Source organism: Lissotriton vulgaris, chromosome 7 (assembly GCF_964263255.1).
Source record: "Lissotriton vulgaris chromosome 7, aLisVul1.2, whole genome shotgun sequence".
Taxonomy (NCBI): domain Eukaryota; kingdom Metazoa; phylum Chordata; class Amphibia; order Caudata; family Salamandridae; genus Lissotriton; species Lissotriton vulgaris.
In genome coordinates this window covers 93274794-93290826 of record NC_141695.1, presented here as the reverse complement: position 1 = coordinate 93290826, position 16033 = coordinate 93274794, and the positions used below count along the sequence as shown (strand labels likewise).

Genomic DNA, 16033 nt, shown 5'->3' with positions numbered 1-16033 from the left:
TCAAAGATGTCTGAACAATGAGAATGCCTCAAGGCAGCAAGTCCGGTCTCGGCTAGAGTGAGAAGTTGCAAACAGGTAGCAGTGAGTTCCTGCTCCAGTATGTAGTTCTGCTCTACCCTTAGAAGCTAACTTGGGCCCCCCTAACATTTTAGTTATTTGGGGCACACAAACACTTCACTACACTTCAAACACTGTAAAATTAATTGCGCTTTATTTTGAAGTTGACATGCTGAGTGGGGCCCAGTAGCACCCTCGCTCCCTCTTCCAGCTGACAGAGCAGGGGGGCGGGGGAGGGGGTGGGGGGGGGGTTCACCACACCACTGAGTTGCAGTTAAGAAGGTGAGGAAAAAACTGCTTCAACCTTTTGAAATGCAAATAGAGTCATTGCGCTGCCTGTTCTCGCCCGGGTCAAGTTTCCCCTTTTCTGCTGCTGTGTGCAGATATTGTGGAAATACCCGTGGGCGGTGTGGCTTGCAGAAATGTCCCTCATGCAGACCCCTGTGCGGTTGTCTCACCTTGGGGCACAATAAAGGAGGGAAAGAATGTCTTGCTTCCCAAGGGGTATCCATGCACCAAGCAGATGGCCTGTGCCCACAGCCACTGGAAATACCCGTGGGCGGTGTGGCTTGCAGAAATGTCCCTCATGCAGACCCCTGTGCGGTTGTCTCACCTTGGGGCACAATAAAGGAGGGAAAGAATGTCTTGCTTCCCAAGGGGTATCCATGCACCAAGCAGATGGCCTGTGCCCACAGCCACTTGCACTGTTGGTAGTGCGCACGAACGCACTTTAAAGTAGCGTTTGGTTCTTGAATAAAAAAAGCAGGACATTCTTTTTTTTCACCCTATGGAACAAGGGGAATTTTAATATGGCCTGAATACGCTTGCATAAGACCTTAAGTGCTAATAAAAAAATGGCATTTTTTTTGCGGTTTTATATAGCGCTAACTCGACCTGAAGGTATTGGAGCGCTTTACACGAGCGCCAGTTACATTTACACATGGGCTGTCACATTCATTTATTTCTAAAGTAGCACTATTAAATTGGCGCAGCTGCACAGGAAATCAAATGTGTTATGCAAAGGGAACATTTTGTTGAGTCCCAAAATGCGCCTTTTAATCCAAGCTCACGTCCCCGCTTTACCAACGTGGTGTAATCTGGACAACCTCTTGACCTATTAATTATCCAGTGAGTGTGTCCTTTTACACTTCGCAAGTAAGCAAGCCTGGCAGCTCAAGAAAGAAACTGCAGCGCCGCGGCAGCTTAAAAGAAATGCGCACAACGAGCTTAATTATATCCACTAAAATACTCGGCACTGGCCAATTGAGCAGTTTCTCCCGCAAATGGGAAATATGTCGCCCATTTGTGAGGGGAATTGCCCAACATGGCAATTCTGTGTCACACATCTGGTGTGAAAGGGAGTTCTAATCTGGCTCCAATAGCAGCGGTTGGTGCATCTGTTGGTACTTCGGGTGTGGAATTAACTGAATTCTGGGGCTCCCGTAGCTAGGGTACTTACGCCGAACAGCATGGGCAACAAATACAATCGTCGTCAACAGCACAAAACGGGAGAGGGGCAGGGGCACAGTGAAGTTGAAATGCAAGGCCGAAAGTGCTATATATAAATATTCAAAACCCTACAAACAGAGGCAGAGTAGTACTGGGAGGATATGGTAAATGGTCACAAGCCATAGTAAACAGGCAGAGACTGGGCCCCAATAATAGGGACTCAGTGGGTCCTTGGTCAGGCCAGGCTTGTCTTTGAAGTGCAATATTCACCCTGCTACGTCGCCCCCCCTCCCTTACATTAACCAAACGCATCCGGTTAATTTAGCTTCAGGCTATACACACTCCTCTGCCCGCTTGCTTTTGGGTGTTGCTCTATTCCAGTGACTTGCTCTTTAGAATATAGGTGACGGCCCACCTCACCCCCTGGCGTGCACACAACCATGGAGGTGTTAGCTAGCTGCAGTCACCATGTAGTTTTTGGACAGGCTCCTGCGCCCCATCATCATCTTCTTACAAGTCAGTAACAGGAAGGTAGGTGGAAGAGGGGGTTGTGGGAACAGGGGGGTAGGGCTGCCACCTCAATGCACACAGATGGAACTGTCCTACCCGAACCAATAAGGGGCCGCAGCGTGAAGAGCTGTTGGCTGATAAGGCCGATCAGACTCCTCACCTTACCGTGTTTGATGCAAATGCAGCACTATCCGGATCCTTTGGCGGGCTTCTCTGGAAGTGGAAACCAGTGATGTTTATACTAGTGGTCTGCTAGCGCCACGGCCACAGCCTCTCCAAAACCCCGCAGTCGGCTCTCGCTCACTCAACCCTGAAGCAACGAGGATAGGAAGCCGGCGGCAGCAGTGATCTCCGGGTGCCCATGGGATAGGAGGACTAGGTAGAGGCAGCGGCAGGGTCCTGCCGCATAACGGGGCCTCCTGTAAACAAGTGGGGGAAGAATGTTATCTGATTTGCGGATCCCTTGGATGGTTAGGGGCGCTTGATAGTGCCACAGTGTGTGGAGTAAGTTAAAGTTAGCGTGGCTGTGGTAAAGGGACAGTTACTTCTCTTGGACAGTGGGATACGGCCTCCCAGCTAATTCGGTCTGCAGCTTGTTTCCAATACTCTGTTGTCTCCGGCCCGATCGATCAGCAGTCTCTCCCATGTCCACAGGTCCGTGGTCAGGCCGGGTCGAGTTACCTCTTTTACGGATCCCCCGGTACTGCAGCGCCGCTCTACTGGGCCCTCTGCTTCAGCGCCCCCACGTTTTATATTGTCCAACACTTTAATAGCAGAGATGAGAGCCCGCGCTTTCTGGAACCACAAGGTTACACATGGTCTCTCACAGCAGGCGCACCTGTTCTATTTAAAAGGGTTATATTTTGCTCCGATCGCTCTGTAATTAGAACACTCCACAAGTGCTATGACGGGCATTATGGCAGTGCTTATTTTACCTTAATGTATTGCCTCGCGGCGGCCGCAAACTCCTGCTTGCTGAGACTGAGTGACGTTTCACTCCCTCAGCCAATCCTTGTCTAGAGCCCAGTTATGGGCTGCTAGCCAATCAGAAGCCTCCAAAGGCTCCCGGCACGCTTCTCTGATTGGCTGTGAGCCCCAGAGTACCCACAGCCTGTTTTATTGACGTGATTTGATGTCTACTTGTCCGTCGGACGAAATAGACATTAAATCTTCTTGCCCACTGATAAAAACAACTTGGTTCGGGCGTCGGGCGATATGATTCCCCCACCCCTGGCCGTGATTCAGTTGCAGCTGGCTGGATGACACCTCTCCCTCGAAGACGGAGAAGCATCTGTCCGATAGGAAGGAATGGAGCCATTTGATGGCCAATCCGGAGACCCCTGTAAGATGCAGCCGGTGCAGCAAGAGAGAGTGGTTCACAGTATTGAAGGCTGCGCTGAGGTCCAACAGGACCACCGCAGCACAGCCTCCTGCATCCACAATACCTCTAACTGCCTCCACTACCGCCACCAGAGCTGTCTCTGTTCCTTGCTTTGCTCTAAACCCTGTCTGGGTGGAATGTAGTGCATCAGTGGATTCAATAAAAGAAGAAAGAACCTGGTTCACATGTTTTTCAGCTATTTTGCTGATGCCTGGTAGTAATGAAATAGGCCTATAATTGGCCAGTTCTTCAGGGTCCAAACTAGGTTTTTTCAGCAGGGCTCTGACCTTAGCCTTCTTCCAGTTGGGGGGCACTACACCTGAGGCCAGAGACGCATTAATTACCTGCATCATCACTGGGCATACTGTCCCTGATACCTGTTTAAGGACTGCCGGAGGAGCAGCATCTAGCGGGGAGCCCGATTTAAGGTTGCCAAGGAGACTATCCACTCCAGCCAGATCCAATGGCGGGAAGGCTTTGAGACCTCCAGATAGATTTAGGTCTGCTTCCTTGGCCCCCTCTTTTCCACTCTCCATATTGTCTGGAGTATATGCCATTGGCGCAAAGCTGGAGTAGATGTTGGACACCTTGGACGCAAAAAAGGCAGCTAACTCCTCACAGTGTTTCTGTGGGTTCAGAGCAGGACTGATTGTCCTGGGGGCAGTAACCAGAGATTGAAAGATTTTAAAAATTTCTCTGGGGGCATTAACTGCTTCCGCAATTTTACTCTGATAGTATGCGGCTTGTGAAGTTTTTAATAATTTTTTGTATGATCTCAGGGATGACCTATATTCATTTTTCGCAGCGGGGGCATAGTTCTTTCTCCACTTCCTTTCCGCACGTTTACACAGTTGTTTATGCTCCTTAAGTTCCCCAGAGTACCATGGTTGTTTATTAGGACCCTCTCTATGCCGTAGCTCTTTTTTTGGAAGGATGGAGTCTAGGGTGGAGTTAATCCACTGGTCAAAGGCTTCATTGGCTACAACCGGGTCCTCGTGGGGGGCGGGCGGGCAACTCTTCAGGGCTGCCTCCCAGTCCTCAGCTGGTATTCTAGACCATACTCGACAAACTTTCTTTAAAATGGAAGCCCTGTGGGTCTGTGTTACTGGGGACCACACAAAGGAGAGTAGTGCATGGTCTGACCATGGTACGAAACTAGGCTGACCACACACAATATTTTCAAGGTTGGTGAAAAAGTGGTCAAGTAAGTGCCCACCTATATGAGTGGGGCTGGCCACAATTTGTTCCAAATGCACCACTCTCAGGGTATCCAGCAGACATTGCGATGACACTGCACCGACTTCATCCAGGTGAATATTGAGATCGCCCAAGATGGAAAAATTAGGGGCACTGCTGATGGAAAGAGAGATCTTATCTAGAAGGTTGTTACAAAAATCATGATAATCGCCTGGAGGTCTGTAAACCAGGATCCCTGAAAAGGTGCAAGTGGGCGAAAAGGATATAGAGAAACCAAGACTCTCACACTCCATAAGTGGACTCTCCGAAGTTCTACACCTAAAATTGTTCTTATGAATAATCGCCACACCTCCTCCTCGCCCCGTCGGGCGATCCTGTCTAGTAATGGAGTAGTTAGGCGGTAGCGCCTGCACTATATGGGGGTCAGAGACATCAGTCAACCAGGTCTCAGTTAAAAAGAGTACGTCGAAATCTCGTTCCTCTAGAAGCAGATGGATTTCTGCCGCATGCCTCGGAAGAGATCGACAATTAATCAGGGCGAAAGAAAAGCTATCAGTGTTGCCGCTCCCTAGTTTTAGAGGCTTGCAATAGGGACAGAAGACCACTACCTCCTCTGGTAGTGTCTCCTTAGGGCAGCTGCCCATAGCCCTTCCTCTGAGTGCCCTTAGCAGTTCTCCACTGTAACAGACGCTATTGTGAGGTACAGGATCCATTGTTCTAGCCCCTAGCCACGTCCTAGCCCGACCAGGCACGGACGGGCACAGACGGGCTTTCCTTAGGCGCTCCTTTGGCGCGATACGGCGAGTCCGCAAACGCGTACGCTAGCGCGTAGAGTGACCGCATCAATATATGCGCTTTTTAAAATTTCAAAATTCAGCAAACTAGCAAACTAGCTCCCGGCTTCCGCCTCAAGAGCAATAATGTCCCTAGGTCTTACCCAGCTGCTCTATCCCACTCAATATATGCGCTTTAGCGCGGTGTGACCAGCCCTACCTCGCAACAACTAGCGCAGCAACCTCGTCCTCCCTCAAAATGGTCGCTGTAGTGAATCGGCCCCTCTGGGTCCCGGGAACACAATGCCCAACCCGGCTCAATGAGAGCTAAGATGTCCCTGAAATGGCGAGGCGCGAGGTGGGTCAATCACACACTCGTGGAGGGGTCTGATGTCTGGTGCAAATTAGCAATTAAAATAAGTGACTATATTGTCACTTGCATCACCAGTGCCATCTAAGTCGTCCTCCAATGGAGCCAGTGGGGGCACGTATGTAGGCTTCCTGCTCATAATGGGTGTTTGGTTGGATTCATCACTGCTATCCCCTTCATTGGAGTGTTCCAAATTAATTTGGGAGTCCTATTCCTCTGCATTGTCCCCTGGTGCCCTTGATTGAGCTGTGGATGTAAAGGGGGACATATGAGTTTGTGTTTTGTCATGCATTTTGGACTGAATAAAGTTTTCACCTTTCAGTTGTCTGAACCCTGACACTGTCATTTTGCCCTCACTGCAACCCACAATCTAGGCATGATTTTATAAGTCTCATTCACAAACTATCCTTCATCCAACTATAACTCCCATAATGCATTTCTGCGTGTGTTGTGAGGAGTGGACCGGAGTGCAATGTGTTTTCTTCATGTCGCTCATTCTACACTGCCTGCATGCTATGTGTAGCTGTGTAATGATTATTTGCCATGCATCTTACCTTGACTACTGGATGCAGTGTCGGAGCTGTCAATCTCAGCCACTCCACACACACTCTCAGGCAGGAGAGTGGACTCCACCAGCTCCTCATGGGGTGTTGGCTGTTCTGCTGTTGATGTTCCTCCCCCGGTCTTGTGTGCCTCCTTCAATCTGACTGCGACCCTCTCCTTTGACCTTTGGCGCATATCATACCATCTTTTGCACAGTTCATCAATGGTACGGTTGGTCACTCCCACAGCATTCACCTTTTCCTGGATTTCCAACCATATCTTCCTTTTCCTTGCCGCAGGTACCTTCAGGGCTTTTTTCCCAAACATGAGTTCATTGCTGCAGACCATTTCTTCAATTAGTACCTCCTGTTCTTTCTCTGAAAACTTGTGTTTTCTTTTTCTTTTTTCAAGCTCCATGCCCTCCTGTGGCCTCTGTGACTCCATTGTAGAGCTTGAAATGCTGTGCAGCCTCCAAACACACTCCTAACTGCCTCAGGGTGTGGCTCAGGCAAACAGGTGCAGCTAATCACTCCCGCTTCCTGGTTGTGATGTCATCAAGCTGCACCTGTATTGCAGATTCCCAGAATTGCGATTTCTTAATTTGTGAATTTCGCTATTAAGGAATCGCAAAACAGAATTATGCGAATTATTTGCGATATTTAAGAAATCGCAAAACTTTCGTTTTTTTTACATACATCCCATTTTGCGAATCTGAAACTGCGAATTTCTCGCAATTTGAGATTCGCAAAACTGAATCTTGATACATCTGCCCAAAGGTGCAGGAATGGGTCTGAAGGTGAGCCGGAATGGATTTTGCTCATGGTCTTGATGGTGTCATCGATGTTCATTGGCCCAGGCTGGCAGGGGGTCGTGGTTGATGGTGTACAGAGAATCTGGAGTGTCGATGTCTGTTGGGGCTGACTGGGTGTTGAAGCTGATGTGGATGTCAGTGATCTTGCTGTGGAAGAAGGTGGCGAGAGAATCGCACAGGGCTTGCGACTGCGGAATGTCGCTGGTGTTGGAGCTAGGGTGGGAGAGTTCTTTTACGATGTTGAAGAGCTCCTTGCTATTGTGTGCGTTGTTGTCGAGGCGGTCTTTGAAGGAGGTCCTCTTGGCAGACCTGTTGAGGAGATTTTGTTTCCGCATGGCATCTTTGTGGGCTGCAAAGGCTGTCCGGTATCTTTTTATTGTACCGTTTCTTCTCTAGTTTCCGGCATGTTCGTTTGGACGCTAGGAGTTCCGAAGTGAACCAGCTGGCTCTCTTGCTGGTGTCTCTGTGGTTGGGTTTCTTCAGCGGGCGAAGGTGTTGGCGGAGTTGCTGATCCAGCTTCTGAGGTTGTGGGCAGCATCGTCGGTGTTGGAGGGGTCGGTAGGTGGGCTGAGAGCGAGGTTTGCGCATAGTTGGTCTTTGGTGGTTTTGCTCCAGCAGCGGCGGGGAATCTGTTGGGTGTGGTGGTGTGTTTCTGGAAGGTGAAGTGGATGCAATGGTGGTCGGTCCAGTGGAGTTCGGCGGTGTAGCTGAAGGAGACGTGGGAGCCTGAGGAGAAGACGGGGTTGAGTGTGTGGCTGGAGGAATGGGTTGCGGTACAAAAGGGGGTGGTGATGGACGGAGCATCTGAATCAATCAAACACTCACACCCAGTCAAAAGATCTGGGTTTAATCCATCACCGTTCTTTAGCCCACTCTGCCACCCCAGTTCAGACATGGCTATATGCAAATCAGTCTGACCCTGTGCCTCATGGGAACAGTCCAGCCCGAACTGCCAAGCCATGTCTTCCCTGGACCGGAAGCAAGCTTCCGAGGACTGGTTTCTGGCATTCCAGCCGTCTTCAGCCCGGCTTGCTTGAATCCAGAGGCAAAGTGAGCAAGGGACTCACGTCTGAGCATACTCTGCCACACCTATGGCGGCCAAAAGCGGTACAAAAGGGGGTGGTGATGGACGGAGCATCTGAATCAATCAAACACTCACATCTAGTCAAAAGATCTGGGTTTAATCCATCACTGTTCTTTAGCCCACTCTGCCACCCCAGTTCAGACATGGCTATATGCAAATCAGTCTGCCCCTGTGCCTCATGGGAACAGTCCAGCCCGAACTGCCAAGCCATGTCTTCCCTGGACCGAAAACAAGCTTTCGAGGACCGGTTTCTGGCATTCCAGCCGTCTTCAGCCCGGCTTGCTTGAATCCAGTGGCAAAGTGAGCAAGGGACTCACGTCTGAGCATACCCTGCCACACTTATGGCAGCCAAAAGTGGTACAAAAGGGGATGGTGATGGACGGAGCATTTGAATCAATCAAACACTCACACCCAGTCAAAAGATCTGGGTTTAATCCATCACCGTTCTTTAGCCCACTCTGCCACCCCAGTTCAGACATGGCTATATGCAAATCAGTCTGACCCTGTGCCTCAAGGAAACAGTCCAGCCCGAACTGCCAAGCCATGTCTTCCCTGGACCGGAAACAAGCTTCCGAGGACCGGTTTCTGGCATTCCAGCCATCTTCAGCCCGGCTTGCTTGAATCCAGAGGTTTCCAGTCCAGGGAGGACCTGGCTTGGCAGTTCGGGCTGGACTGTTCCCATGGGGCACAGGGTCAAGACTGATCAGGGTCAGTACACCCCCGCTTCACCCATGGAATGCCTTCCCGGGGGAGGGTACCCCAACACAGTGATTTGGCTGCATTGCATTACTGCAATTATATCAAACCATGCAGGGCCACAAAAAGTGGCCTAGCGTGGCTTGATAAATCTTACTTAGTAGTTATGTCATCCTTGCGCCCCATTGCGTGACACAAGGCTTACACAACGTCTTGATAAACATGCCCCTGTGAGTCCATGGCGGGGGAAGTACATTAGCTCATTGCTACTCCATAAAGATAATGTCATGTAGAACAGTTTTTATCTGAGTGTGTTTCAAATCTGTTAGTGTGTAGCAATCCTCGGTTTGTGTTAATATCAAAGGTATTTTCAGGCCATCTAATAGTAGGAACCCTGAATATTAGCATCCTTTTCTGAGAGGGTCGAAACAATATCTTTTGACATTATTGCTAGTTAGGGACCCATGTAGTCTGTGGATTAGTTGCTCAAGTTCAATTGCTTTTCTTTCTTTTCAGCCCTTCGTTTAAAGGGGAATAAGAAAGGGAAGCTGATCATGTTAGTGATTTCTCCCACAGATGTGCTCTGGTCAATATAGCAAACATTAGAAGGGAAGAAAGATGCTTTTGTTTCACAAAGGACTTACGCAACTTCCAATGTCAAATGGAACAACCAAACAGAGAGACATCCAAGGTACAAGAGTTAGAACACACTTTCTGGCCATTTTTTCCTCGTGCCTTCTACTAAAGGACATATTTGTCTCTTTTTAACAGGACTTTCACCCAAAAAACCTCTGTTTTATACTTTATCATTGAGTCCTTGCTTAAAATGAATGCCTACAGGTGCCCTGGAATATTGACAGTGTGTGGTATTGCAGCAGTCATCGTGATGCACATAACGTTCATAATGGTCATGTACGTAAGGGATTGCAGATGGCCATGTACTGATCATGGGCCATGACTGCAATAAGGAGGACTTCTGTAGATACCATTGTCATTAAAAAGTACATCTGTAGAAGGCATTCAGTCAGAACATTTTATGTAAATGCCTCAAAAAGTGTGCCAGCTATTTGGGAAAAATTATTGTTGTGTAAGTGCTGGCATAAAAGGCTAAGGGGCAGATTTACAAGGAAAGTGACTCAGTGTATGCCAAAAGCCATTTGGCTGTACTGAACTAAGTCACTTTCCAAGCACAGGTACACAACATATTTACAACAATATGTTGCATCTCTGTGCTTCCCCCTGCGCTGGCGGACAAACTGCTCCCATGCGTGGGCGCAGGCACCCTTGCACCACGGTGCCTGTCATCGAGCGTGACCTTATCCGTAATCTCTTATACTGCTGAGATATAAAAATGCGAACAAAAATGCTGTGGTTAGTACTTTTTCCTCCGCGCCCCCTTTCCTTTCCTCCCCCTTGTTCCATTCACTGAAAATTGCACAAAATCATAAAATGTTAATTCACTGAAGAAGACTTTAGAGAGGTAGGGTAATGAAACTAGCTGGGTAAATTATGATGCTGCTTCAACACTGTTGCTGGCATGCTGGCCTTTACTTAAAGCAACGAATGTATCAGTAGATCCTACCTTGGTGGCTCATACCTGCCGCCGCCCCTTCCCACTCAGCCATCCTTCTGCCTCTTCCATCCACTCACCTATGTGTCGCCCCGACAGTCTGAGGACAAACGGGTGCTGTGTGTAGTTTCAGTGCCGTGCCCTTGACCCACGCACAACCTGTGAAGGGTCCAGTGACTGGAATTTGCGCTCCTGCTTTATTTATATCTGTAAGTGCTTCTGGTGAGGTTTATTTAATACCTCATGCCCCCAAATTCTGTTTCGCCGCCGATTGCGGAAATTTCGACATTTCCACATTCCGCACGGGCCGCGGAAATGCCCAAATTTCGCAAGTTCCGCAAGCAGAACGGAATTTGCCTCCCACCACTAAGAGAATGATGATATAGTCATTCGATTCCACTTCGGCCATCCTGGCAACTTTTGCAAACATGTTATCTCATATGATCAAATGCAGTTGTGATATATTCTAGAGATAACATTTAAACCCTACTATGTATAATGCAATAGTTTACAGGCGTCGTACTCGTCATCTGAAAGCATGCTGAATAATACATGTTAATTTTCAGTATTCAAATATTTAGACTGGGTTATGGCTTAATTAATTGAGTGATTGATTATTATATCTGTTTCCACATAATTGCTTATAAAAATCTTAACAAGTTAAGTATACAATTAAACATAATAATACTTGGGAACTGTCACACAGATTGCAAAATAATGTACAGCACACTATAGTTTCACTGTACATTAGACATATTCAGAAGTGTGGCACAGGACAGCTGGCTGTTGAACAGCTCATTTTGTGAGATACCTGCTAAGGGACTGCCCGGTGTCCTTAATTTCCTGAAATTACCAACATTTAGCATATACAATTTACAATATGTTTCACAAATGCCACCATAACAACAAATTGTGGTTGACCAGAGTGATTCTGGGGCTGTTTATACTGGTCCTTGCTGCCTGGTTCCTGACAGGTGGGGAAGATGACTGCAGGCTGAGAAATCTTTCTGCTTGATCTGGTGGACAAGCCCCCACACACATCTGCGATGAACAAAGATGTCCCTTAGAGGGATGATCTAAGCTCTGAAAACTGGTTGCAAATATGAGTGGGCTAAGAGATATATATATAGAAAGGCTTTATATACTTTTTAGTGGGTGTTTTTTCACTATTTTCTAGGATCTAGGATGAATAGTACAGGTTTCAATGTGAAGGCATCTATGGGTATTATATCTACTTATCAAGCGTGTGAGAGGATACCGTCTCATTTACACTCATATTTAGGGGCTATGGATTTAAACCTCATGTCACAAGCTTCTTAACATGATGGGCAAGACAGGCACCATGGAAAGTCACCCACCTATGCCAACGTGGATACAGCTCTAAGAGCTATCTTCAAACCAGAATACGGAGAGATGATTTGTGCGTGAGGTTAAAATAACACCCATGGGCGTGTGGAATCTTTCAATGTGGTTGCTTATTGAGGGCATTACATATTACAACAATATTGTATAAGAAAGGACATTATTCACAAACAATGCCCTTGCCATACTAGTACTACACACTTTGCAGGATTGTGCATTCCTTTAAAACTGTCCAGTCCCCCCACCCGCACTACATACGGGCAGCTGCTGTGCGGCCATGCACAGCGAGCATACCACTGGTTTGCGAAAAACAAGCCTGTGTGCATCCGTCTGCACCTAGACCACGGCCAGCACCAAGGAACCTTCCTACTGGACATTCTACCACTACGATGCCAGCACCCTTCTCTGCATCAACTCTGGACGAACACCCCCTGCCATCTAGAAACACTGTAGAATTCTCATGCACCCTGCACTTGTTGAAACTGCAAAGACACCTTCTGCCACATCAGCACACCAGTGCCTCCTGCCTCCCAGCCGACTGGCTCAACTACATCCTCCTCAACTTACGCTCCCTCCCCAAACAGACAATAGAAATCTGGGACCGCCTCAATACCACATCACCTTCTTCACGGAAACCTGGACCAACCTCTGCTCTGTACTGGACATCGCCATCACCATCCACGCCGGATACAAATTCACCCACACAGACCACCCTGAGCAGCCAGGAGGAGGCATTTCCATTGTCTAAAAAAGGCACACTTCAATCACTATGCACTGTAATGAACCGACGGTGACCATAGAACACCTCCACTTCCAGATCCTGCCCAGCACCACCCTCCAATACCCACTTATCTACAGGCTCCCCAGGACATGAACCCCATTCACTGATGCCATTGTAGACCTCATTGCACCCCAGGCTCTCCCAATCACTGACTACTTCCTACTTGGAGACCTCAAGTTCCACCTGGGTAACCCCAGTGACCAGACCACCACCCCCTCCTGGGAAAACTCATCAACTTTGGACTCAAGAAGCTAGTCACCGTACCAACCTACACAGCCTGACACATGCTCGAGCACGACTTCTCCAACAGCGGGAACTTCAACTACAGCCAAACCAAATGACTCTCCTGTACTAACCATCATTGTTTACATCACGCCATCACCTCACCCACTGTACACCATAACTATTATTGTCCCCCGTTGCAGCTGTATCAAGGCCATACAGCCAAACCAAATGACTCTCCAGTACTAACCATCATTGTTTACATTACGCCATCACCTCACCCACTGTACACCATCACTATTATTGTCCCCCCGTTGCAGCTGTATCCAGGCCACTGAAGAACTTCCTATCAACTCCCTCAGCACCATCACTCCACCAACACTTACAGATGGCAACACTGCAGCGCACAACCTCCACCAACGGATCTCCAACTGTGTTAACACCCTGGCACCCCTCAAGGAAAGACCAGGCAAGCAACACTCCAAGAAGGCCAACTGGTTTACTCTCACCCTCCACTAGACCAGCCCTACCTCAAGAAGAGATGGAGCCACAACATCAATCAACTGCACAACACAGTTACCCATGCACCAGGGCACAAGGGTGTCTGCGTTGACACATGAAAGCCATTGTGCACCAACTTAGGGGAAAAAGACAAGGGGGCTTATTCATGAGCCCCTTCTGACAGTTTAACTGCGCTGGTGTGTCATTTCCTTAACATACTTGCAGCGTGACCTTGTGAAGACCTGTGCCACATTATACCTGCATCAGGTAGGATGTATGCATGGCAGGCGTAAGGGTGACGCAGTGACACAGGGATAGACTGGCCCCATGCATTGCTGGAGTTGTGTCATGCTTGTGATAAAACTGCAGTAATGCATGACTTTAGTGCTGACAGATACACCACAATTCCAGATGTTTCTGTCATTAATTGTGACATGGAGCGCAGTACAGTGAATACAACGCATCCATGGTATCGTAAGAAGGGCGTAGTGAAAAGTTTTCCAATGCTGTTTTGTTGCAGCGATGCAACACTTTCATGTTGATTGTGACAATTCATGCCCTGTAGTTTTATCGCATGGCAGCACAGCAACATTCCTTGCAGTGCTGTCCAGCACCAAAACCTTCTAAAATGAGGCCCAAGTGTTTGCATCATTATTAGGACCAGCTATTTTCTAGTCTTAAAAAACTGGTTCTAACTGGAGTTAGAGGGAATTTTGGGGGGTTTTGCAGGAATTCTGTGTAAATATTGCAAAGTGGGGTTAGCTTCAGTTTTTACACGGGAACGCCTACCTTGCATCTCATTTTTGTTAATCCCGGTAACAGAAGTGGCGATCCCAGTTCTCGCCGGTAAAGTGATGCTAACTACACTTAGCAACAACTTTCAAATACGGCGATAAAAAAAAGCCACCAACAAAACAAAGATGGATGGTACGGCAGCGTTAATTCCTTGTAGATATGCCCCATTGTGTCTTGGAGAACCTACAAACCCTGTATATCTCTGCAACGAGAAGGGTTGAGCGGATGTAATGGTACATTGCTTTTGTAAATTAGCCACTGTGACAAAAAGTTATAGATGAAAACATTGTTACAAATGGCAATTTTATTTGTACTCGTGTTCAATATTTTTTTATTTCAACAGTTATTTCTTTAACCTTGAGGAACTACACATACTGAATTCGGATTAGTTTTTACCTTTTTAAAATCTATAGAGTTCCTAGATCACCCATGTTTTATACTGGTTTTCACCACAAACTGGAAGCAGGTTGAGAGCACAAAGGAATAGGGAAAATGGTCAATTTTTTTTAAAAAATGGCAACATTTTAGTAGAACTGAGGGGCATATTATCAAGCCTGTGCGCTAAAATTATCGCCGCTTTATCGGCCGAAAACGGCCGATAAAGCGGCGATAATGGGCTTGATAATATGCTCTATGGAATTCCAATCGAAGCACATGTTAGATGTGAAGACATCTAACATGGGCTTCGATTGGAATTCCACAGAGCATATTAACAAGCCCATAATCGCCGCTTTATCGGACGTTTTCGGCCGATAAAGCGGCGATAATTTTAGCGCACAGGCTTGATAATATGCCCCTGGGTTTTATGTATTCTGCTCTGCATGCTAATGAAAGCTGGGATGCTGGTCACTTTAGCACAGTATTACATTGATTCCATCTTTCGCAAACTTTTATCTTAAAAGAATCCACATTTGGTATATTTTGTCTACTTCCTCAGTCCCCTCATTAAGAATTCACAAACACTGGGTACCATTAGAATCCCCAAGACGTTGAAAAAAATGGATGCAAATTTGGCATGGTACCTTTTGTGAAAAGAATTAAATTGAGCCTTAAGTGTGAACTACCCCAACTAGTCAGAAAACAGCTCAATAAGTGGGGGCTGAAGGCCCAGCAGTTAAGGGGTCACCCACTCCATGTTTTCTAAACATTTTCCATGTGGAACACAGGTGTATAATGATATAGCATTTAGTGCACACAACTGAAATCTCCTACAGTGGATTGTAACTCATTGAGGTTGTGCAAACAATCTGTAAGACCTGAGGTGCACAGTGGAATTTATACAAATACCCACATTTTAGGACTTTGAACATTGGCCTGACATTGTTATGCAGTTGAATTTGTGTGGGTTCTAAGTATCTTGAGAAAACTTGGTGCAAATGTGGTCATTTCTGTTCCATTTGTGTACAAATGATTTTTTCATGTAATTAGTAAACATATTATTTTCGAAAATCTTCTTTGTTCACTAGTGGGACGTTTTTCTACTGTTGTGCAGCCATGGATGTCAGTGATGTCATTTGAGATGTCATCAGTGATGTCATCAGTGATGTCACTGACCATATCATGAATGATGTAATATGTGACATCATCAGCAGTGGATTGCGGGTGCGCGAGTTATAGTGAGTCCAACTAACTATAACGTGGGAATTTCAATGGTTTTGTATGAGTAAAATGTTCAGCTAACTATAACTGGTGTGAAACCTATGGTTTTTTCAGTGAATTTAAAAGGTTTTTTAAATGCTAATTCATAACTATAACTGGTGTGAAACCTATGGTTTTTTCACTGAATATATATATATATATATTACCTACTGGCGGTCGCCAGTAGGTATATATAGTTAGGATTTTTTTGAATAGGGATTTCTGAAAATTCTATGTTGAATAACTTTGGCGTTGATGGACGGAATTGGCTGAAATTTTTAGGAAAATGGCAC

The 16033-nt window shown here is 47.0% G+C and overlaps 1 pseudogene; it reads right to left on the bottom strand.

Moving 5' to 3' along the window:
- Positions 1-1955: 1955 nt before the first annotated feature.
- On the bottom strand, positions 1956-2424 carry LOC147700890 (protein BTG2 pseudogene; annotated as a pseudogene).
- Positions 2425-16033: the final 13609 nt, after the last annotated feature.